The 25,248-nt window shown below is 48.2% G+C and overlaps 1 long non-coding RNA gene across 4 annotated transcripts; it reads right to left on the reverse strand.

Annotated features, from left to right (window-relative positions):
* Positions 1–916: 916 nt before the first annotated feature.
* Positions 917–25,166, reverse strand: LOC114849045 (uncharacterized). Of its 4 annotated transcripts, none has more exons than XR_003784537.2 (7): positions 25,084–25,166; positions 8,453–8,531; positions 8,128–8,368; positions 3,704–3,824; positions 2,840–3,006; positions 1,987–2,111; positions 917–1,718 (listed from the first exon to the last, which is right to left on the reverse strand). It is a non-coding gene; the product is annotated as an uncharacterized LOC114849045 (long non-coding RNA). The 4 variants fall into 4 exon arrangements; XR_003784536.2 differs by having other exon boundaries at positions 8,448–8,531; XR_003784539.2 differs by lacking the exon at positions 25,084–25,166 and adding an exon at positions 10,806–10,879.
* Between the last annotated feature and the right edge of the window lie 82 nt (positions 25,167–25,248).

Genomic DNA, 25,248 nt, shown 5'->3' on the forward strand with positions numbered 1-25,248 from the left:
TTGTTTTTAAAAATGCATTGCTGCTTCGCACGAAGAATCAGTGTGCAGAAACTTTACACAGACAGATCAATACGAACGCCTAGCGCCGAGACCTCCGAGGCATCGCAGTGAGCTCAGCCACTGATGTATCTAAGCCAAGTGGCCTTTGCAACAAAGGGATAGCAGCTCGCTCGTATTCCTTTGATTCGCACCCTTGAAAGTGGCCACATATTCCCAGCAAAGATTGTCTAACTACATGATTGAAGCGCTTGATGTTAAGCAAAAGTGTTGTCTTTAATCCGCAAAGAGTTGCAGATCAAAGTGTTTGAGATGCGCTTTAGTGAATGGATTATTTAGTATTTGATTTTAATTCCTCCAAATGGATCAAACTGTTTCCAGTGAATAGCAAACAGTGATGGACATGGATGCATGTAGCTGTGCTACAGTACTGTACTGTACTGTACTGTATGTAGTGAGGTCTTAGTAAAATCATTTATTGTCCCTGAGGGGGTTTCAGTCATAACTGGAGGCTGGAAGCTCGTCGCCGCCCCTTGTTTGCTCCGAGCCCAAATCCTTCTTTTATTGCCCAGGCGGCAGCGGAAGGTCCTGACCGCACTTCCCCGTTGCAGCTTCCTCTGTGTTTGAAGCACAAGCGCCCCCCTCGCAGATGATTGCAATACTCCGCGTGCTCGCTTTGATGTGATAACTACGTGCAACGCGTGGAATGTGATGGAGCAACCACCTGACAGACGAGCCAGCGCAACAGACAGCTTGTGTCAAAAGAGCTGATGTTTTGGATTTGTCAAACAAGTCTGGTCTGAGAAGAGGTTGTGTCTGAAAAAGATGACTTTTATTTTCCTCTATTTCAACATCTGGATGATTGTTGTGAAATACAATTACTAACAAGTGAATAATACAAATAAAAACAGGCTGTGTGTATAATGAGTTGCAGCAATTTAATCATCTAATCAATTTGTCAAAGTCAGACACAACAGTAGGTGGTGGCACCATTACATCTACAGTATTTCTTATTATCTTCTGCCAGTTTCGTTTATTGGCGGAGAGTTTAATTAATTTACTGAGACCATTCTCAAAGTCACCTCATCTGAAAATATTCCCAAAGAACAGCGCTGCTGTTGTGCATGAGTAGCTTATCCAGCTAATTAACTGATGTTAATCAGATCAAGATCCATCTAATTTATCTATTTATGAGCTAATCCCCCGATAACAATGCGATGCTGATGTGAACAACAACAACACACGGCGACTTGGCCTGTGTGCGTTCGCGGCAAAAAAGGCCACAACCCAGTGGTCGTACGCAGATTCTTCACTTCAAGGGTTCAATACGATTTTATGAAGAATCACAGCTTTTTTCAGCTTGACAATGGCTTCCAGTCTCCCCGGCTGCACAAACACGCTGACCGAGACGCTCGCATACCAACAAGTGCTTTTCCTGGCTAAAATAATTGCGTGCCACTGGCTGTCGGGCCGCGTCACCGCCTCGTTAGCGCCGCTGAAGCTGGTAGCATCAGGAAAGGTCAGAGCGGCGGCGCCGGCGCTGTCACGCGAGCTCCGGCCCGTCCGTCTGGGCCGCGGAGGCAGCGTTTACACAGGCACACGCTCAGTTACATCTCAGCCGGCAACACAATGGCACCAGAAATTGCAGTTTTTGCCGGGGTATTACATGGACTCAGATAAGGGTCAATGCAGTGTTGAGCTTGTACAATGGTGTTTGTAGTCTGTGATGGGAGAGAAAAAAAGGAGAGTCCACTTCAATGTGGGATTTGGAGGTTGCACAAACTGAAATACAGCAAAAAATTAGATTTAAAAATATATAATCAAGATGTGTGGCCCTTGATGCACTGGTGCAGCTGCTACTGTAGTGCTCTTAAAAAGCAGAGATGCAACACGCATGCATGTAATTAGGCCTCAGCCTGAGTCCCTCACACACACACACACACACAGTGATGCCCCGCTGCCGCTGGGCCCGTTCTGTCCTTCACACACCTGAGCTCCGCTCGCGAGCGGCGGTGATGACAGTATTCAGATTGGGGAGTGGATGAAGGCTGACAGGTGGAGGGAAGCGGCGCCGATGCCCCGTCCGTCGCAGCGCCGTGATTCATGTCCAAACTCTGACGGGACGGAGACAAAAAACCTAAACCCAATTTATTTCCCTCCTGCTTCCATCCTTTCATCCTCGTGGCCGGCGCCACTGCGTTTATCAACTGCAAAGGTATTAGCCACATCAAATCAGTGCTCTCTCTCTCCCTCGCTCGCCCTCATTGCTTTGCTCCCCCCTCAGTCTCTCTCTCTCCCACTCAGTCTCTCTTTTTCTGCCAGACAGGTCAGATATTAGAAACCTGTATTATCAGGTCTTCCCAGGATGCTGGTGGAAAAGTTGATTTGCAACGCCTGATTGAATCTACTTATCCTTCATCCCGCTCCAACCCCCAACCAGCTACGCCAGCAGACAGGAGCCCAGTGGCCTATCTGCACTAAAGGTGCCAGGGAATAAAAATATCCATCGACAGAAAGAGGGTGAGAGATGGAGAGAGGAAGGCGACAGAGAGCCAGGACACAGAGAGAGACAGAATCACAGCATGGTCACAGTTTGGGGGGTAGAGATAGCAGAGGGGGGTATGAATGCCCCCCCCCCATCCATTTCTGCAAACCTTTATCTTTTAGCATTATACAGCCATTGTCAGGCAGCAAACAAGCCTTTGAAAAGTAAATTAGTGAAACGTCGAAAAGGAGCAAAGGCCAAAGATCATATCTGGACAGTTGTACATTCACACAGCACCACACATGCACTCAGTAGAATCTCAAACTGACTCAGGACCAGGTCACTGGCGTCTCTCACCCGTCCTGTTCAACAGTCCTGTTCAGGTTCGCTGTGAAGGTTGAGAAAAGGGAGGAAGTGCGCGACTTGACTGATGACGGGATTGTGGATTGTGGCTGTGAGGAACACACGGGGTGGTGCAGAAGGGGAACCCGCTCCAGAATTTCATCAAGAGGCAACGGCGGCGTCTGTGTGGAGAGGAGGGGGGGGGGGGGGTTCATTTAGTGAGAGCAATTAATGTGGACCTCCCCAGTCTGACTGCTGAATCGAATCAACGCCGTGGTGAAAACTCAAGTGCCTAATTTCATTCTGCGCGTCCTTCATTCGCCAGACAAAACGGACAATTAGAGCAATCACTGCGCCAGGTGTCGTCGCACAAAGAGGCGTCAGACACAAGACACAGCAGCCGCGAGGCAGCGGCGACGAGCAAACGGCCACCGCGGATCAGACGCTGATGTCGCCGGGCCAGAAACAGGTCTGGGCCGAGGCTCCGTGAAGTCGGCCTTCGGTTTTAACCTCAGAGTCGCACCTAAAAGGCTCAAACCCAACCTCCACTGCAGTAACAGTTGTTTTGGGATTGTTTTTTGCAGATGCTGGGACATCGGAGCCAAATGATGGTTGACTTCTGGGCTTTGGAAACTTTTAATGGAGTTCATTCTGCAATCAACCGGCCACAGAAGCCAAGTGAACTCTGACTCGGTGCTATTGATCTCTGCCAACGTGTTTACGGGCTGAGGTCACCAGAAAGCCTCCCGCAGCCTGCGGAGGGCTCAATAATGTCAATACAGTCAATTAGGTCATTCTGCTGTAAAACAACCGGCGAGGGTCAATTTCCATTTTAGTAAACTTCATACGCGTGACCAACAATTACGCCCGAGCATCAACCTGTCAAGTTCTCACACGTCCACCGGACGGAGGGAGATTGAGTCCGGGCCCAGACGTCCGTCTAAAGGGGCGGTTCTGAGGGAACAAATCACCGTCCGTCAGGTCCAATGAGAAATCACTCCTGTGTAGAAGACAGATGATTAGTGTCATTTAACCTTTTATTAGCTGACTTCTAAACAGACGTGTCGATAGGAGAAACTTCATTTCATTACATTTGCTCAAATGATGAACTTTTAATGTCAGTTGTTGAATTTTACAGATGCTATAGAATTTTTTTTTTCCCATGATAGGTTATGCATGGACTTGTACATATCTAAACATGTGCATTGCTTTTTTATTGTAAAAAAACGAATCCACAAACTACAAATGTAGTTTAACAGAGCGAATCACACGTCCGTCGGTCGGTCCAGTACCGTGTAATCAGTGCTGCAATCAGCAGCGCTGCAAAAGATCCTTTTTTCCTCCTAGAAGACGACTGAACCATCAAAACCTGTGCTCAGGAGTCATTTATGGAGTCAGGAATCTAAAAAAGCACGAGGGGAAAATATAGACTCCGGGGAGCTCGTAATGTAAGCACCGGAGTTAAGTGTAATAAAAACGGGAAAGTCACTAGGAGAAGTATTACTTTAAGTGCTGCAGATGAATTTGCATAAAACTTGCCGCATGCGATAGTGCTGCTATAGAAGCAGCTATAAGTTCTGTTCGCTCTTTGAAGTAGACGCCGACGACTCCGAAGGAGATCGGACTTTTTGCAGGTGACACCGTTTCGGAGACGAGACGAGATGGATTCGCGTTACGGCACATCTGTGGCGGCGCTCGCTGCGATTCAGAGCAGCGCGATAAAGAAGGAAAAAAAGTAGATTACAAGGAAGCACCATTTTCCGAAGGCACCGTCCGTTTAGTTCTGCTCAGGGTGGACGCGCGAGATTGAGGCGGCGGTGAATATTGGGGAAGCCAACAGAGGGGCTTATATAATCAGTGAGACGTTCAGGGGGCCAGACAGGAGCATCAAGGTCCTGTAAAGCGCTCCAGACAGACACACATCACACCGCGCCCGCGGTGCTGCGAGGCCTGAGCACGGCTATTGCTTGATGCCACAGGGGAAATAAAGGGCCTAAAATAGGCACAAGGGCAGGAAATGGATTTTATTGGAGAACTAATCAAGCAGCCCGATTTAGTGGGGCACAATTTAGATTTTGATTGGATTCCTACTGACATCGGGGTTATCAATGCGTCTCATACTGGGAGGTGTAATTTGATCTCTGATGTCCACACTGTGGGCTTGATGTATGTCCTGCTGCATGGGCACTGACTGCTGTGCATGTGTTTGTTAAAGCAGCGTGTGTGCGAGCAGATGCCGGCGTTTCGTGGGGCTCGCGTTCGTGTAGGTGCGAGATGAGAAAGCGACAGATTACTGCACCTGCGGAGACGCTGGCTTCGTGGGTCTCACAAAACATTGAGAGGGCGAGAGAGAGAGAGAGAGCAACAAAGTTTACTAGTTATAGGAATAGAGGTATGAATTGGATAAGTAGCCACAACAAGATGAAGAGTCCATGTTACTGAGCTACACTCGGCCCCCTAGTGGTCACAAAGTAGCCGGTCAAGCTTTAAATTCGAGTAAACATACGTCAGCTCTGTTGCGTCATGGGTCCATAAAAACCACAATAAGCAAAGAATTGGAATTTAGCAAACTGTAAATTTACCTGATCAGGTGCCGTGTAAAGAGGTTGACATCCGCCATGCTGACTGGCAATACCTGAACCCGGTTTGGCTCCTGATGGAGTTGGCAGGAGACTGGGAGTCACCTGCTCTGTTAAATCTGCTGCTGAAATACTGAAGGAAATACCATCCACTTTCCTATTACATTTTCAAATCTCCTGACATGAAAAAAACTACTACTACTAATATCCTTGTTATGCTGAGATCAAGAGTAGAAGGCTTTTTAACTTGCTCTACACTACAACGCTCTAATCCCACTTAAGTTGCAGCCAATGCAGACTTGTGCCAAAATATCATCAAAACCAGGCGGCTTTGATGCCTGGGCCAAGACTTTAAAGGCAGAGGAATGCGGTAGTGGGGGCCGGTGCCAGGTGGATACCACAATACAATTAGGCCTGAATCGCATTAGAAAGCAATGTATAAAACATGTCACTTATTAGACACATACATGTGTGTTACTGTGACCAGGATCACCACATCGGCGAACAATAAAAGTACAAAAGAGTCAAACAAGTTGTCGGCACTTAAAAAAGAACAACACAAGAGATGCAACATGAGGAAGAAACATATGCTCAAAGTACAGTGTCAACAACTCAAACTCAGCTGGAGAATGACTGGGACACTGGGAGTGGGAAACAGGCGTCAAGGCTTCAAAAAGCAGAGTGACCCGCGCCGCCTTTCATGCCTCGACGGCTCATTCGGTGTCCGCACATTTCCATGCGAGCGCTTTCACGCGCGGGGCGTTGGTGGGATTAAAAGCACTTCAGCGCAACATGCCACGTTTGCATATGAATGGGAGCCATACAGGGAATGTCACATCACTTATCTTTTGCATAAAACTGCGGCGTTCCTCTTGTCAGCTGCAAATAAGCCCATTGTACCCTGCTGATAAAAGGCAATCAAACAAAGTATATAATTGTGAAGTCAAGCATTAATTGCCTGTATAACTACCGCCTAATGCTGAAATAATTAAGAATGTCTCTTACTGGGGGGACTGGCAATACAATTATCACCTTGATGACTGTGCCGTACAAAGACATTCAGGGGTGGGAGACAGCAAACAGCAGAGAAGCAAATAAGTGAAATGACGGCGATAACACAATTAGAACATGGCTGAGGGGGGAAGGAAACAAAGGCGAGACAGCCCCAAGGCTTTTTCCAGCAGCGTTGTCATGTCTACACAACTTCATTTGCATCCTCATAATGTCGCACAAACGCCGGTGCTACGCGGGGCGCTTACGTAACTATTTTAGTCCCCGCGTCTCCCGCTGCACCTTTAAAGTCTCCAACAACGCCGTCTGCTCCGCTTCCCGTCTCCACCGGAGCCGGTCCAGGGTTGATTCAGGATTCCAGCAACGCTTGGTGGACCTGCCCTGAGCTGCGGCCTAATATCCATTACAGTAGGTGCCATTTTTAACTACCCTCGCGGTATATTATGTACAGTATACTGCCGCTTGTAATGCAACACTGCGTGTGATGTGCAATAGTGGACAAAGTCATCTATAAGAAAGGGGGCAAATGTTCCATTTCTCATTTTGCATTATTAAAGGTGCAGATCAAATGATCAAATATTCAACAGATATGCTGCTTTAATATTCATAGAAATGAACTTTATATTAGGGAACACATTTTTATGAGAAGTAGACCGGAGGCCACTGATTAAATTTCATTGTTTGATCACTATGCTGGGACATTATGGGGCATTACGCAGGCCGGTCAGCGCATCCATTCAGCAAACGTTTAGGGGCAGCTTCCTGAGCCGGGCACCTCCCCAGTTTATGATTTTCTTTAGATGTGAAGGAAAAAAAAAAGTGCTGACATTATGGGGTGCCTGAAACATTTGTGCATTAATAAAAGAATTGAGGATGTGGTAAATATGTAAGTCACAGCATGTCTCAAAAAACAGACATGCATATTCATGTATTGACTGGCAAAGACATCACCAAAGGCAATTATGATTCTGTAAATATGAATAAATCAAATCGGTCCCTGTAGTGCGGTTTCTCTACTTTTTATAAGCTGCACGAGCTCTCGTGTTGTTTTGTTTTATTTTGTTTTGTTGTGTTTACATAATAGTAATAAAGAGTTAATTAAGTGTAAACTAAAAACAAACATGAGGGAGTCTTCAGATGCCATCTAGAATAGATGAATAACTGCTATAGGACCGTTTCTCTCTCTCACACACACACACACACACACACACACACACACACACACACACACACACACACACAGTAGTCAAAGAGATCAAGAGGGGGAGACAGAGGTCCCTGCAGCCACTCTGAACAGGGCGCGTTCTCTGGGGTCGCAGAGGTCGCCAGAGTTCGTGTCTACTTTTAAGGGACGTGAAACTCTACTCACAGGTTTCTAACAGTTATCTAATTGGATTAGGCCTCAAAGAGAGGCCCCCTTTTTCATCCCTGGCCTTTGTCCGTTTGCCACGGCGCTGAACGCGGCTTAGCGGGCTCCAGACACCGAGGAGGACAGGCGATGGATTAGGTGAGGTATCCGAGCAATTAAGACGAGGCCAGGTGTCATGCTGATTGAAGGAAAACCGAGCCCTTTGCCAACATGCGTCTGATTCCCCACAAGCACTCATTTGCCTGTGTGCCCCTCCTCCCCCCCCCCTTCCTCTCTTCCTGCGGAGGTAACCAGAGACGCCTTCTCCTGACCCCTCTCCGCCACGGAGCGCTAATCAGACCCACCTGCAGCTCCCTGGGGCTCCGTTAGCTGCGGGCTCGGCCAGCAACAGCTGATCCGACGGGGGATCCCTGGGGCGAACGCCGCACGCCCGGCACCCAACACACAGCCACCAGGATTAGCAGAGCACCTCCCGCTGATGGTTCTCTGGACGGCTGCCCTGACGAGGAAGGAGCAAGTGTGGAGGTGCAGTACGGCTGCTGCAGGTGGCTTGGTTCAAAGACGGCAGCATTTAGACCCTGCATCCTAAACCAAGAAACTAGCTGCATATTTTTACAATATTTACATTAAAATCATTTAACAAAGCAATTGAAAACTTTCTTACCTTACCTTTAGCCTAACACGGCATTTTAGCACTTTCCAGCTTAGTGTTTCAGAAGCTTCAGCATCTCCCCTGCAGCTGAAAAATCTGAAAAAAAAATTCAGATTTGGTTACAAAAACAGTACAAATACAGTAAATCCAACCAAATAGATGCATGTGGTAACTACAGTATAGTTTATATATTGTATGTGGTTTTGGTTTACAACTGTTTCTTTTCGGCACGCGCTCACAAACATCACAGTCACGTCACAAGCAAACAGCCTCATATTCCATAATAAAGAAACGTCGATTCCCTTAACTATTTATCAAAAAGCAATAATAACAGGCGCTTTTTTCATATTATTTGGAGCATTAAATTATTCTAATATACCCGAAGGCCAGCTGGATTGGAAACGGGAACATGCAGATCTGGTCCATTATGCATTGTTAAACGTTGATCTATGGTTTAATATTTGCTTCCCAACAGCAACGACAATGTGTTATTACCTTGACGGAGGGCCATAATGTGCGTTGACACGCCGGTGATTATTTAAATCAGCCGAGACAATAAATACAATTCAAATGATGCGGAATATGAGCCACACGGAGGGAAGTTGCAGACAAATGAGTCAGATTTAAGTTCAGGAGGTCAAGAGTCTCGAATCTCATCGAGGTGCATCAGACTCATTGTTCGTTGTTCATGCAGAGACAACACAACAAAAACAAGACATGACTTACAGTATATATATGACTGTCAGACAGACCTGAATGTGTTACAGCAGGCAGAGACTTGATGATCCCTATATGCGCGAGGCCTGAGGAGCTGCTAAAGCTGCTCACACACCGTTTAATCTCCACAGCTGTGCCTCAGCGAGCAGAAGTTTCCCCGTAAACAGGCACAGAAAAACAATAAATCAACATCAGATTGTCGCTGGGACATTTCAAAGGGTTGCTTCTTTCGCAGTTGGCGTCCACATCCGCGAGGGACGCGCACGTCGCGGTTCAGCCGGGGATGCGAGCGTGTTCCTTTGACAGACACACAATGCGCCAGCTAAGCTAACCAACATGAAAGCCTCTCGCCAAACGCAGACGGTCACCAAAGGCAGGGGCGAGCGAGGACCCCGCCTGGAGAGGGGCGAGCGAGGGCCCTGCCTGTCCCAGACTCGCACGCCCGCTCCCACACCTGGTCCAAACCAGAGAGAGAGAGTGCCATCGTGGCCCAGCATCGTCTAATTAGATGGTTCACTAATGAGCTCTACAGTGAGCAAAGTCAACTGTGGAGTGAAGGTCAGGAATTCCATCACTCAGACGTGCTGTTGGACTTCAGGAGTCATTAACCAATAACAAACAAATGATTCAAAAAGAACCAGCTCCGGTGCTTTTGTCGGCCCTTCGAGACTTTCCCCCCTCTCATCTCTCGCTCTTTAACGAGCGCCTAAAGTACGGGGGTGAAAAGAAAAAAGGCACCGAGCGAGAGGCTGCACTTCATGAATGGAATTGATTTTGGAACATGTGCCCGGTTTCCTTTCCTGCATTTGTGTTACAGCTCACAAGTCCAACGGTGTCTGGGAATAAACAAGTGTTTTATACGTTTTCAGCAGATTCAGATCGAGTCACAGATGCAAGCACATTGTATTCATTACAGGCCTTTAAGAGAGCACACACTGCGGAGCAGGACGCCAAGCTTTTGTAATAACTTGTTCTTTTCATTATTATTGTGTGATTTGTACCAGATGCCCCGGTGATGAGGTAAGCGTCCCAGCAGTGGACCAATGCTGCCGGCACCTTTAATAACGTGCTGACATGAAGTCGCACAGGTAACGGAACACGTACTGGGCCTGAAGACAAGGCATTAACCAGCGGGTTCAAACGCACTGACCTCCGCTTCAAATTAAAATTAATATTCATTTCACAGACGGGAGGAAAGCTGCGGCGCTGGCGGGAACGTCAGCGTTTCCGTCGGCGCCACGCGACCGGATGCTTGCGCCCGTCTCCGTTCCAGGAGGAGTCCTGAACAGGCGCGAAGGCCCCGTCAACCGGCGACACGCGGGATTTGAGTTCCAGCAAAACCAGGGAGAGGCAATCGGAGCAATTTGCCTAAGTGCACAAAACTGTTTCGCGGCCGCTGCACATTTGCAGCCAAAGTGCGTTAACGCGACGGGGCCGTCGCGCGTCTTCACGTCAGACATGAGAGATCCGTGTCGACACCACCTCCTGTAATCTGTTTAGCGCCGTTTATGTCCGTCCGAAGCGGGGGCGTCGCGCGGAATGACTGATGCCACGCTCTCATTCAGTCATGGCGCTCCGCTCTGCCACGGGGGCCGTCTGTGGATGTTCAGTTCATGAGTGCACGGCGTGGATAGCGATCCATTTACCCCTCACCTTTAAAAGCCCCGGTGGCAGGTCCCATCCACATGTAACTGCTCCATCACGGCCCGGACATCCTTCAGACGGAGCAATAAAGATCCAGTGAGAACACCTGTCTGTGTGTGTGTGTGTGTGTGTGTGTGTGTGTGTGTGTGTGTGTGTGTGTGTGTGTGTCTCTGGAACTACTTCCTGTGTCGGGATGATCTCATTGACCCACGTGCTGAAGGAGAAAGAAAAAGAGAGCGCTGGAGGTGATGACTTCCCCACTCACTCGGGGAACTTTGACTTATGAGGTGCACTGCATTTAGCCAAGCTAATGCAGGCGAGGGCTGTGCCATTAACCTCGGGGAGAGAGGCAGGCCTCGGCAGTACGATGCATTCAGATTGGCAGGGGACAATATTTCACCATGACAGGCATTACCGATGAATAATTAAGTGTTTAATATAATGATCTTGCGAGAGAGTGAAAGAAAAGAAAAAGAGAAGGAGCGACAGAGACAGAGAGAGGAGAAAATGGTAATTCCACAATTCATTGCCCTTAAAACCTATCTGGCATTATTACCCAGCAGCATTGCATGGGGGAGGGAGCTTTTGTTGAAACAAATAGGTTTTTGATGGCTCCGCTAGAGTAGTAACGGTTATTAGGTTTGAGAAGTCTTTCATGATGGAAGTGGTATCCTGCCGAGCGGAGATCATGAAATTTTAAGTGGGGAATTTACAGCAGAAAGACGGCGGGACAGCGAGGCCGTCTGGGCCATGCCTGGGGACACGTGTTTTGGTGAAGCATAATGCCGGTCTAATGTCACCGCAAATAAATAGTTAACAAGCTGGAGATAGTTGGAAGTGCGGTCTGGCTCACTTTTCAGAATAAGAGGAGTTCGGCCTTGGAGGCGAGGGACGAGTCCTGCGGGGACGGATGGAGTGCTCTGAAGTCAGATCTGATTAAGTAGGAGTAAAGTAGCATGATGGGAATAGTGTCAACAAAGCAGGTGACGGGGTCAAAGGTCACGTGTAGTCTGTTCTCGTCAGGAATCACAGTAGAGCTTGGCAAAACTGGATTATTCTGCTGAACTGATAAGTACAAAGTCTGGAGAAGATCATGAGGAAATGTTCATAAAAACATATTTCAATCCTTCGTCTCCGGGCACGAGCGGTTTGTAGGAGCGACGCGGGATCGGCTCATAACAGATCCACTTCATCGCGCGAGTAACTTTACTTTACTTTCCACAAACCGCGTTGCCGGTCTCCGCTCCATCTCCTCTGCGACACGGACCCACTCACCTCCCTGAACCCACCGCCCAGCTCTCATGAAAACACGCATCAGTGGCCAAAACTTCTCAATCAGCGCCGTCCTCTAAAAGTGAGCCAAGGACTGCATTCACACATTAGCATGATTCACAGTCCGCCCACGCCTTCCCAACACCGTCTTACATGTCTCCAAATGCCCAACACCGCTGACCTTTGGCATCATATATATGTAGTGCTTGTTGTCTGTATGACAGATTCCCATGCATATTCATACTTACATATGGCCCACCATAATGAAGCCTGTCTACTTGCTGCAGATTTTTGTAGAGCACATGAGGCAGTTCATTACTGGGTGTTCTCAACTGGGTCCAGTCTAACCCTAAAGGATCTGCCAGTATGTGTGTGCACGCGTGTATGGGAGGCAGAAGCTCTCTGTGTGTTTTGTTGTGAGTTGCAAGGGAGACTGGGCTTGTGTTGAAAAAGGAGGGGTGTGTGTGTGTGTGTGTGTGTGTGTGTGCGCGCGCATGTAAATAGTGGGGGTGGTGCGTGTGCTCGTTGTGTGGGAGTGCGTTCGTGTGTGTTGTGGCACACGCTCACAGGCTTCGCTTGTTTGTGAGGTGAGAAGAGAGGAAAGTGGAGTCCCTCAGCATGCCTCCACCTCCTCTTGCTCCATCTGCCCATTTTGCTCAGTTCTCCATAAATTAAAAACGCGCTACATCTGCTTTGGGGTACATTGTTAGTTGTGTGCATTCAGTGGTTCCTCTGTTTATGAAAAATTAAACACTTTTGTGCATTTGATTATTCCCTCACTCCCGAAAGCCCCACTGCAGCAAACGTGACAGAGGCCCATGATTCGACCCCCCCCCCGACGCTGAGGAAAAGGCCAGGCCATCAGCCAATCAGGTGAGAAACATCTCCGTCAAAATAAATGTTGTGATTAATACATGCTCATATTGGTACAGCAAGAGTGTGGGAAGCAGGAGGTGCCAGTCAGCAGTAGTGTGATGCTCTGCTACAGCACACATCCAAAAAAGCATAATACTGTAAAATAATGTGTGCTGTACAAGAACGTAGCATAATAAATAAATGGATAAATACAACTTTGTACAAACTGTCTCCAACTGTCATACATTTTTATGCTAGCTGTCAGTTCTACACTCCACAGTGTGCTCTGGCTTCCTTCACTAAATGGCTTCATTGACTAAAGGCCGGTCCTGATAAAATCCACTTTACAGTAAGTCGGAGCAGGACGACGTGTAGCAGCAGATTAATGGACATTTTAAGAGACAGTGGAGCTAATTGGAACAAAAGGGACCCCAGGACTCCCCCTCGGAGCCGACAGCCCTGAGTGGAATAATGAGAGTAATCAGAGGTTGTGGTCACAGCGATGGCCTATGCAGCAGACCTGGCCACTGGGGAGGACCCGTGTTTGTCTTTGACATTAACATGCAGGGCTCCGGGGCACTCATATCTGGCCGCGGCTTGGTTACCGCCGGCCTCGTGGCGGAACAGGTGTTGCTGGCCGACGAGGCCATCAATCTCTCGCCGGCCCGTCTCGGTAGGATTCAGGGTTAATTATCATCAAATAAGTCATTAAGGAGGAGGATGGAGGAGCACGGGATGAGGGGAGGCTAACCTTGGCAGGAGGGTGACGGAGCCGCTTCAGTTTGCTTTTTGATTGTGTTGCTAAGGTGCAGAGGTTTGTAAAAAGGTGCCAAAGGGCAGAACTGTAGCTTTTTAGTCCCACCAATTTAAATCTTCCTAAACAAACTCATTTTGAACAACTAATTAACAACATTGCACACATTCAATTTATTAATATTATGTTGATATTAAATTATGGTTGATGAACAATTGCCAAATGAATTGCTCTCGCTAGGAAAGGCTAGGGCGTATGTACAGTGTTTTTCAGTCCCATCCTAACAAATACAACCAAATGCTTGATCAGTATAAAATATTTGACACATTCTATTATTATTATTTTCTATTATCTATTATTTTACACAGAGTGAAATGTTGGACAAGATGGTTCTCGATCACTTCATGTTTCTGGGTCACATACAGCACTGAAGCAGGCCTCTGCACGAGCACTCAGAGCTAATTAGCGGATTAGCATCGCTGCAGAGAAGCAGGACAGGGAGGAGCAGCGGCTAAATAAAATAAAGATTATCAAAGTTCTGTAAATACAGGACCGTATAGTTTACATGTAAATGACATTTTCAGATATGAAGGACAGAAAATGTCATTTATAGTGACCCACAGTATATTTTGTTAGGATTTGTACCTGTATAAAACCCTCATAAAGCTTTTCTGTGTAGCCCCTTCAGCCTTAATGGGATCAATCTCATTGTGGATTACTTCATAATTCATAGCAGGGGTTTCTTTTCATGCTCTTAACATATTAATTGGCATTAGAGCCAATCTCAGGTCCTACAGTAAATTGTATCCTGTTAAGTCAGCGACACCTGACCTATTGAAAATTTTACAGTGTGCTTATACCCTCATTTATCTACTCGCTGTCCCCATGAATATTTAAGGCCCACAATTAAACCCCAACTGACCCGCAGGATGGAGCCGGACCAGTGCTGTCAGAGCGGTGCCGCATAAAAGCACCCGAGCAATCAAACTCATTAAAAAACAAAAAATGCCCCCCCCCCCCTTTCCTCAACATCGTACGAGCGCTGATACATGTCACAGAGTGACGTGACATTATACCGGTGTCATGTTTACGGGAGCATCAACAGACGTGCTTTGTGTTGTGAATGTAAATGTTTAGGCACAGTCAAGTGACTGGGTGTCGGCTTTAAGCTTCAGAACACAAACACCACCTTGCAGTTGAAATAAGTGCTACACTTAATACTGCACTGGCAGAGGAGCCCACAGTACGTATGTACTGTATATACGCCATAGTGGAAATGTGCATATAAATGCAGCTATGATCAATAATTTAAAACGAACGTGGCTCCGTGACAACAATCAGCCCTCATAGTGCAGCGTCGGTCAGGACCATCAACGCGACCCCACAGGAACAGTAAAGTTGCTCCACATTCGTCGCTTGTTGACGACTTTCCCATAAACCGCAAATACCCGAGTCGGCGTATTCCACGATGGACGCCCGACTAAATGCAGCGCTTATAAATGAACCATCGCGTTCCGCTCGGCTGATCAGAACGTCTCCTTGGAAAAGTACCCGCGCTGTCACTGTGTTCTCCATCTTCATCCTTGTATTAGTGCATTTGTTCCCTGGATGTGGGTTATACGCTGGTTAGAATGTTGTAAATAATGCAGGGGTTCTATTGAAATTAAGCAGACTTATACAGATGAAGGCTTCCCTGCTTCCATATCCAGTAAGAGCCAGTGTCTATAGGTCAGATTATTTTTTCATATGGTGTAAAATATAAATGAACTAAAGCTTTTTCTATCCCTCTAATCACGTTCCTATATTTTTATCACAGTGGCCATGAGGATGGAGGGGGAACGACTTCCCATTCCAATCATCAGCATACCCTCAGGTCAGACCCTCCATTTTACATTGCAGGAGAAAATGTCACTGAAAGGGTGGCTTGATGTAACGCAAGTGTTAAATATGTTTGGGGAAAGTATTCCATTTATTCAGCCATGCATTACGTCAAACATAAACCCATCATTCACAGGCATTATTTAAAACAAGCCGGACGAAAAGCTCACTCCAACTTGCCCAAGTCTGTCAACAGGACTCGCTTCGAAACTTTCGCAGATTGACTGATTCAACCCAGACAGGAACTCTATTACCACGGCGACGTCGGCGCTTCGGTGCCGCAATTTAGCACAAAAACATTTTCGATAAATTGTCTTCACTTGTCGTCATACACACCCTTGATGCTTTTAAGGCCCAAATCCAAGTTTTCATTTCTGAAAAATGCCTGGTTAGGGATCTATCATTACCGCAATCACTCCCTCACTGTTGTATCATTTCATCTCACACACACACACACACACACACACACACACACACACACACACACACACACACACACACACACACACACACACACACACACACACACACACACACACACACACACACACACACACACACACACACACACACACACACACACACACACACAGCTCATCTGAAGGCCTGTTGACTGTCCCAGGGCCAGTATTTCCACATACACTATCATTTCGCACAAACCGGTGATCTCCACAGGCAATCTGCATCTAGCTGTGGCATGCGCTCGCCATGGGAACGGGAATCAGACACCTGTCTGTGCAGCGGGAGGTTTTTCTTTCCAGCTACTAAGCAGCCAGGCATATCAAAGCAGCGGAGTGAAAATGTCTCCTTGTGGAGTAGGAGAAACTTGGGCTGTAAAAAAGGAGGGGCATTATGGTTGTCAGGCATCGGGGACCAATATCGCAGTCCCTCTTGTTGCCGCCATCATTACTGACATCTGGGACAGTAATCATACTTTAAATGGAATCACTGCGATGATGACAGTGTTTTAAATACATCATTTCCTGTAAAATAATATATCACTGTCAGTTTTTTCATCAGTGACACCGGAGTTGCACAGTATCAGCTGGAAAAGGCTTCTGCATCTCTGAAGGACGACTAAAGCAGCTTCAGGTTCTCTCACAAACTTACATCAAAATCACTGGACATTATTTTCGCTCACATCTCGTTCCGTGCCAATCACACGACGGACCGTGTTCGTTTCTAAAGTCTGTCAAAAGCTGCATTTAAGGCAGTGAGACTTGAGTTACCAGCGCTTTGCATCAGTCCGTTGTCATTAGGTCCCCAAAGGACGCTCTCAAACGTGTTATTCCGGGTCCCCGGGGAAATAACAGCAGCTGCGAACGCCATGTTGTCGACGTTCTCTGCCCCGTTTCCTTTGACGGACGGCGAGTGACTGTAAAAATGACGCCGCGGGGTCAAAGAACCCAAGCAGGATTTACAGTAAATCTACTTAAACGGGTCTGGAGCGCTGTCGCTGGTTTCTTGAAGGCTTCTGTTTACAGTATCGGCACAACACGCAGCCACCGGTCGAGGTCGGCAAACATCTGCTCTGAACGCCAACAAGCTCCACTTTAATCCCAGCACACCACGGAGCCCTCTGCGTTTCACACATGCCTTCTGGCCAACTCTATATCTGGGACTTAATGTGACTTTTTCCCTCGTTGCCACGCTCCCATAAAGCTGCGGCTGCTGAAGAGTCCAGCCAATTAGTCGCTGTATGTAGAGTCTGGCCCGCCTCCGCCGCAGGAGCTTGTAATTCCCTCAGACTAGTCACAGATGTCTTGCTACAGTCCCTTTTAGCGCAGTCACTCCAGGTTTGAGGACGGCCTGCTCCAGGCAGACCTACACCTGTAGCACATTCCTTCCAGCTCTTAATGATGACATTAACTGTAAAGGGCATCATTGCATCCTATCCCTTATAGTTAGAGCTGTCCACTTTCCTTTGCTTTAAGGAGGATCTCCCATCAGCAGTGTGATATGGTTGGAATTCTATAAACCAGTGGGGGTGGATAGTGCAAATTTAATCAGTAATCTGCAGCTGCATCCATCGTTTCCTCCCTTCTTGAGCATCCTCTTCATTAACTGGACCTTTTCCTGTTGAATACTCAGACCTGAGCCGGCTCGAGCATCCGGCCACTGTGCTCTTCACCGCGTGGACGAAGACGACGTCCAGCCATACTTGCTTAATTGGCCCGCGCCGAGCAGGTGCTGAGAACAGTTTTTCCTTGAGTGAGCCGCTCCTCCAGCGCCGCCCCCCCCCCCCGAGAAGCACAGAGGCCAAGTAAATGGGAAGCCTGCAGGAACGAGCCGCGGAGTAATCTCACCCTTTACGTTGGAGGGTTTCGCTTCCCACCTCCCCACGTACACGGTTGTATGAAAACATGATTAATATTCAGCAGAAATTACTAGAGAGAGCAGGAGAGAGCATTGCCACATCCAGATGGATGCCCCTTAAATCTGTCTTCAATTAGTCCCCACTAACTTACATCTTCTGGTTGAATTCTGATTAGCTGATCTAACAATTCGCTCAGCCTGGCTAGAGAGCACTTGGTCCCCATCCTGAGTGCAACCTAGATGCTTTGGAGTATTTTTGAACCTTTGATCAGTGCCTCCTTATTACCCATAAAAGCCAATACCATTAAATTTCACGTTGCCTCATATTCTAGTCCACAATACTTCCCTGCACTGCTTTGTCAAAGATCATAGGCTCATGTAATAGAGAAAAAAAAGCCCACTGATGTATAAATAAGATAATACATTTTAGTTAATACGTCTCCCATCTCTCACTGTGAACCTGTGGCCTCTCCTCCGCCTCTGTAGCTAGCTACTCCCCTCTTGTGGCCAACCATGACACACAGATCCCCGATGCACTGACTGGAGGTCAGTGCGTTCGCTTTCCTCCCGACTGCATTTTAAAAGCACGACAGAGAAGATTAGAAACGTACCTGGACCACAACAACACTGCCGACATTCATCTTCAGCTTGGGCCCCCGGATCCTTTCCCTCCTCCTCCTCCTCTGTAGGATGCCGATCACCAGGGGAGCTAAACCGCGTCCATTAACATATAGAATAAAGCCCATTTAGAGGAATAACACTAGGTTGCAGCCACGGCATCGCGTGAGGCCCTGATTGAGCTTCAATTTGATCTTTTTATCTGATTGTAGGGTAAACAGCACCATGATGGATAAGATCTCATTACAACAGGGAAGTGAAAGTTTAATTTCCTGTACGTGTTCCATCTTTATTAATGTCAGAGGCAGCAGCTTGTCAATTGCATTACAGGCCTGGGTGCCGTGGGTGCGCGTCAGGCCTGACACAAACGAGGTCGGAGAGCCGGGTGAAAGGATGAAAAGGATGAAAAGGATGAAAGGATGAGGTCTGGCTCCGAAGCTGGACCCGGGTATTCAGCAGAATAGAACGCACTGCATGTAGCGCTGGGACGTTTCGCTCATCCACACGTCTCGATGAGACCCCTCAAACGGCTGCCGGAGTGGCAGGAGACCAGCTGTTGTGGAAACAGCGGAAGAGAGAGAAACTTCAATAATAAACCTGTCAACACTCCGATCTGAATACTCAGGAGCCACAACTGTCTCCGTCCTCCTCCCCCGGCGATAGTCATCACGGACGCTCGGAGAAACAGCTTTTCATCCATCAGTCCGTCGGTGCCACACGTACGTGCACACAGAAACCCACACTCCCGGCATCGCTTCATCTCCGTTTGTCCCATTATATTCTTAACGCCGTGTAAAATACCTCTGCAGCTGCAGGACGGGCGGTGTGAAGGGCTGAGGTGTGTCTGTGCATACGCGTGTGCCATCAGCGGCTTCATTACCGGCGGGCTGCGCTGCCTGCGCTCGTCTCTGACTCGGAGGCGGCCTCGTTTGGATGCTTCAGCCGCTCTAATCCTCGGCCCGGGGTCCGACGTGCGGAGCCGGGCCGCAGCCGCGTTGCCCGCGGGCCTCGGGGAGAACCGGGCCACCGGAGCCGCAGGGGCCCGGGAGCCCGCCGCTACCTGCAGCGCATCATCACCATGCTGAATTCCCATCGATTGCTGTAGCTTAAGAGCTGAATGCGAGTTATTCCCCCGGCGCGGCGCCGGTGCAGGATCTGTCACGCTGGGCTGCCGGTAATCCAGTGAAAACCACAACATGTGCACCGTGTTTGGCCACAGATACGGTTGCACTAATTATACGGGGCCAGGAAGCGTTTATGGAAACCCGACTCCCCCCCGACGCCTTCCACGCCTCTTAGATCCGAGGATCTGAGCTCCTGGAGGTGCGGCTGCTCCCCGGCCTCGCCCTCCTGGATGAAGGCGCGCGGGTCTCTACCCTCCTGCAGGCAGCTTCCAAAGCACACGTGAATGCAGTGTGTGCTTGCCCTTGACATTACCGTCAGCGTATTCGTGCTCGGGGGCCCCGAGGTAAGGTCGGAACACAGCTGAGGCTTCAGAGAGAGTGTCCGAGGGCTAAATACGCACCCGGAGACAGAGGCAGAGCGGGAGGAAAGGCTCAGTAGCTGAACCTGGCAGAGCACCCCCCAGGGACAGAGGTAATTAAACAGTGATTAAATTACGGGGCAGAACGCCGGCTGATTGACACTGTGCGGCTCCTCGCTCCCTCTCTCTCTGCGGGTTCCACTCTGTCGTGGAGCAGCGCTCTCCGTTGACCTCCAATTACTCAGCCGCTCTGAATTCTTCAAGGTCCAATTTTCGAAAACTGTTTTCTTAGCGGTGTTCAAAGTACGGATCACTGCGCATTTGTGTCCGAGAAAGCCGAGCTGCAGGACCGGAACAAGCAGGGGAGAAAAAACACCAACACTTAAATGTAGAATTTCATTGTATTTCGATTCTATTAATGTTTATTTTAGATAAACGTACAGAGCATCGCACCCCCAGTACCATCAGTCCTCACTACAAGTACAATCACACCACGAGCGCTCATGCGGAAAGAGATCTTCCTTTTTTTCTCCTCCCTCCGAGCCTGTAGTCCGACAGCTTTAGAATGCCTTATCAAATACTCTCCTGAGGGGGAAATGCTATAAATTACCTTTGTCGACTCCTTAAACCCAAAGCAAATAGAAAAGCTGAGCAACACCAATAAAACCAGCTTTAACAAAACAATCAGAAAAACCGGAGTCACTGAAATTGCCTTTTTCAAACCTAAAATTCCCGACACGTTCTCGGCTCAGACAACTGGCCACAGGGCTCACAGTCGTCAGGCCTGCTGTATAAACTAGATCTTATCCTGTGCTTATGAAAATATACTGTATACCGAGGGTCCTTAAAATAAGTCGGACAGTCAAGAAGGTCCTTTAGTGTTTAATTCAAATAGCTGCATGGAGACAGATCACCGGGCGGGCGAAGAACAGGGGTCCACTTTAGAGGATGACGTTAAGACGACAAGTATTGATTAAGTGCTGGATGGGAGCGCGGCTATGAAAGGCCAGACACCACACGGCTCATGGAAGGGTCACACACAGACACAGACATACGCACGCACACACGCACGCACAGACACAGCTCATGGAAGGGTCACACACACGCGCACACACACAGACACGCACACACACAGACACGGCTCATGGAAGGGTCTCACACACACACACACACACACACACACACACACACACACAGCTCATGGAAGGGTCACACACACGCGCACACACACAGACACGCACACACACAGACACGGCTCATGGAAGGGTCTCACACACACACACACACACACACACACACACACACACACACACACACACACACACACACACACACACACACACACACCTAACATGTCATCGCAGACCAGTCAACAAGCTGCTTGCTTAGTGCAATTGATTTTTTTATTACATATTTTTACATCTTTTTGGCTCCGGTACTTTTACTTTTACTCTAAGTAATAATTGCTGGGATTAAAACAACACTCTCTTTTACTCTGGAGTGGTTTTGGAGTGAGTGCTTTCAAAGACCATATTAATTTATTATGTGGGTGCAGCTGATCCACGGCTGTCAGCGTTTGTGACGCTGCCACAAGAAGACAGCTGTAATCGCAGCCCCACCGTCAGCCTGACCCCCCCACCCCCCATCCATCCTTGACATTTAGCACAGCCATGTTTCTCTCATCACGTCTTCACAGTAAACACGTGCTTTAACCCGGAGTTGTGTTAGTGGAATCGGTGCGTGTGGGAGGTGGCAGGGAAACACAATACGGAGGAGGAAAAAGTGAGCAAACGCCAAGAACAGAACGGGGAGACGGGGAAGAAGCGCAGAGAGGAGGCGAAGGGGCTCGTCGCATCACGGGTTTGAAGGTGAATTATAACAATGGGAGAGCATCTCCATTCAAATCAGACACCTCAGGAAGGAGGATTGTACAGACATGCCGTATCTCCCCCTCATATGTTTTCAATGCAGCACCGGCAGAAGGCACATTTGACTTGATTACCTCGTGACATTTCCCTCCCTGAGCGACGGCTGCACTGGATGGGGGCAATCATAGCGCGGACTCGTGTAAATATATGAACGCGCTCATTTATCCTGCTTCCCAGATAAAGACATAAGGGCACAGAAATGCATGAATGGACACAGTCGTCCAGCAGCCAGCGGGTCCCCGTCCGCCCGTGCCGTACGCCTGTGCAGAGGCTGACAGCGCAGCGGCGTGCCCTTCATTATCACAGAGTAGCGCTCATCACAGCGGCCGCGGCTTTTCTCCATAAAAACCCCAGGACTCACTCACAATGAGAAGTAGGGGAGATAAGGTGCACGAGACCATTCCTCTTGACATTCACAACGGCAAACTCATCAGTCATGCTGTCAAAGGCAGTGGTCCCGGCTAGTTTGGGATTTATGAGAAATAATGACGGGTCGAAAATAGCCGGTGAGGGTTCTGCTTTCTTACCTTTGGTTCGGGAGTGTTGTGTATCGAGGCACGCTCTGCATAAAACCCAATTTCTTTTGTCGGTGACCCTTGCACTGATTTCACATCCAATCTCAGCATGTTTGGGAGGTTTGGCTGCGCCTGTTGTTGCCTCTGACATTTCAGCCTCACATGATAAGAGTATAGCAGCGATACGCCTTTTTTTTTTTTTTTTAAGCACAGCAGCAGCAGCTTTAGGAATGCTCTCCTGCCACTTTGTTCACAGATGAATATTCAGCGGAACATATACAGAGCGTATCCAAAACGCGGCGGCGGGAAAAGCGTGTCCGACGCCGACGGTTCCCTCTGTAAACTTGTGACAGGCCGTCCCGGCGCTGCTCTCTCTCCAAGCACCAGCAGACACGCCATCAGTCATGTACAGTAAGACCTATTGTGATGCTCTTCAAGGTCCAAAAAGGTAAATTAACAACTCCAAAGTCATTTCAAAGTAGATCTCAACAGCGTCGCAAGGGCAACGTGGCGGAATCATAAAGAGAAACTGCACAACTGCACTATAGATTGTAGTCGGTGCGACTTTTAATGGCTTCCCAATGGGACCGGGCTACAGGGATGTCCTCAAGCACCAAATTATTAGTCAATTTCAGATTATCAAGTTTATTAATTACTATTCTTAATATATCTTATTAGAGTGCCAGGAGATCGCCTAACTACCTAAAAGCTGCAAATGACATGACATACATTCATACAGACTAATAAAACGCAGCATTGCCCGGCCGTGTACACGCAGCCCACCTTTAGCCTCGGCGCTCAGCCGCTAAAACCGCTCAAAGTGCCACATTGCACGCGACTAAAGTGTTGCAAAATTAGTGCAAGAGAGAGTTTGGGGCAATTTTGCCTCAAGTATGTGAATGAGACCCCTCGAAGCTCGAGGGTGCTCGGATCGGCGTGGAAATTAAAGCGCGGTGGTAGCGGAGCGGGCGGCGGAGTGACGGCGGCATTAGCCCCTCAGCACCTCGGCTGTATCACACTGTCGCTCTGAAGCACACGGACAGGAATAGCAAATTAAATCTTCTTAATAGTAGCAGGGGACAGGGAGTCAGGTTGGTCTGGATTGCAGGATGATACTGTACAAGAGCGGCACATGAAGGATGGTGTTGTTAGTGGAACAAAATGAAGTGGCTGTGAAGTGTTTTGGTTAATGAGCCCACTCCAAGTAACTTAATACAGAAGGCGCCGTCATATTTATATCAATTTGAAATTAGCTCCTTCACGCAGCCTTCGGCCCTGTTCTTGATCCAAGGTCAAAGGTCAGGTGCCAATCTTTGCCGTTTATCAGGCTCGATTAAATTAATTCTGTTACTACAGACTTTGCGTGTACAGTAGCGGCTGAAGGAGAAAACACATTCTGTTGTGGCTTCGCGTCGCAGGTTGTTCCCTCGCAGGCCGTTCTACCCTTTCCAGGTACGGCGACACCGCGGCGCTCGGCCACCGAGACTAACCTTAATGTAGATAACGCCAAGTCTGCAAATTGTTGGGCATGCGCACGCACGCACACACTTAAGGGCGGGAGGTACACAGGCGTTTTTCAATGCATTTAGATGAGACCTTTAACAAAAGGTCTCTAATGCAGATATCAATGAGCCAGGGGGCTGGGCCATGGGAGCAAATTGGCTGACTGAGGGATGTCAGCCCTTTGCATGAAAAATGATGGATCCCATTTGTAAACTTCTCTCCCACCTCCCGCTTCTGTTCTTTACACGCTTCCTGTGAGGTTGTGGTAAATGGAGCTTTTGACTGTTTGTTTTTTTTTTACACAATAGGATTCCTCTTACTCACTTCCTGATTAGGCTAGAGTTAAAAGGCAAAGGTGTCCAAATGCTAGTTATTTACATTTTAAGATGCCTCATTTGTAATTAAACATCCAGCATCAACACATGAGCCAAACATGTACATTATAAGCATTTCTGAAGAAACCATGACACCAGGGTGCCGTGTGCTGAGTCACTGCGGTGGAGGTTATTCTAGGCAAACAGAAATCTCTGCAGGAAAATGAAAACTTCCCAAGTGGGAAGTGATGGCCGGCATAAACGCTGAAGCTGCGGTTTCAGTGGCGGAGTGACTTTGGTTTGTGGTCTGCCAGTGTTCAAAGCTGTGCCTTCGGGGCAAGAGGTAAATTTGCTATGTTAATCACATAACGAGGCCAATTAAAGGTGGCGGGAAGCCAGGTGAAATAGGAGCCGTCACTGAGTCTCAGACAAACGAGGCTCTGTGGGCGGCGGTCACCTCAGCGCCGCTGCACTCGTCCGCCCACGAGTCAGCGCAGGCGCGGCCTTTGGCGCCGGGCAGCTCTGCTAGCGTGTTCATTAGAGCGAACACGTGCCAGGTTAGCGAGTTAGCCGAGTTAGCTGCCAAAGCTAGATGTCCAAAGGATCAGACACGCTAGCAGCCGCCTCCACTGAGCGTGGAGCTAACACCTTCCTGCGAGTCCCACTCGGCTTACAACACGTCAAAACAAACGCACACAACCTACAACAACACACGTCAAAACAAATGCACAGAACCTACAGTACAACAACACATGTAAATCAAAATACACACAACCTCAACCTTTGACGCACGTCAAAACAACCCTCCAAACCTATAAAAACACACGTCTGTAGTGCTCTTTCATTCTTACCTGAACCTTATTCCACTCGTGTGCCACATGGTTCCAACAATCCACAGGTGTTGACTCCTAGCAGCCATGTTGGTCATTGTATCTTTAGGCTCCGCCCCCTTCATATACGATTCCTTTACCTGAACGCATTTCTTATTTTGTACATGCAGTAATGTAATACCATAG

Source organism: Betta splendens, chromosome 22 (assembly GCF_900634795.4).
Source record: "Betta splendens chromosome 22, fBetSpl5.4, whole genome shotgun sequence".
Taxonomy (NCBI): domain Eukaryota; kingdom Metazoa; phylum Chordata; class Actinopteri; order Anabantiformes; family Osphronemidae; genus Betta; species Betta splendens.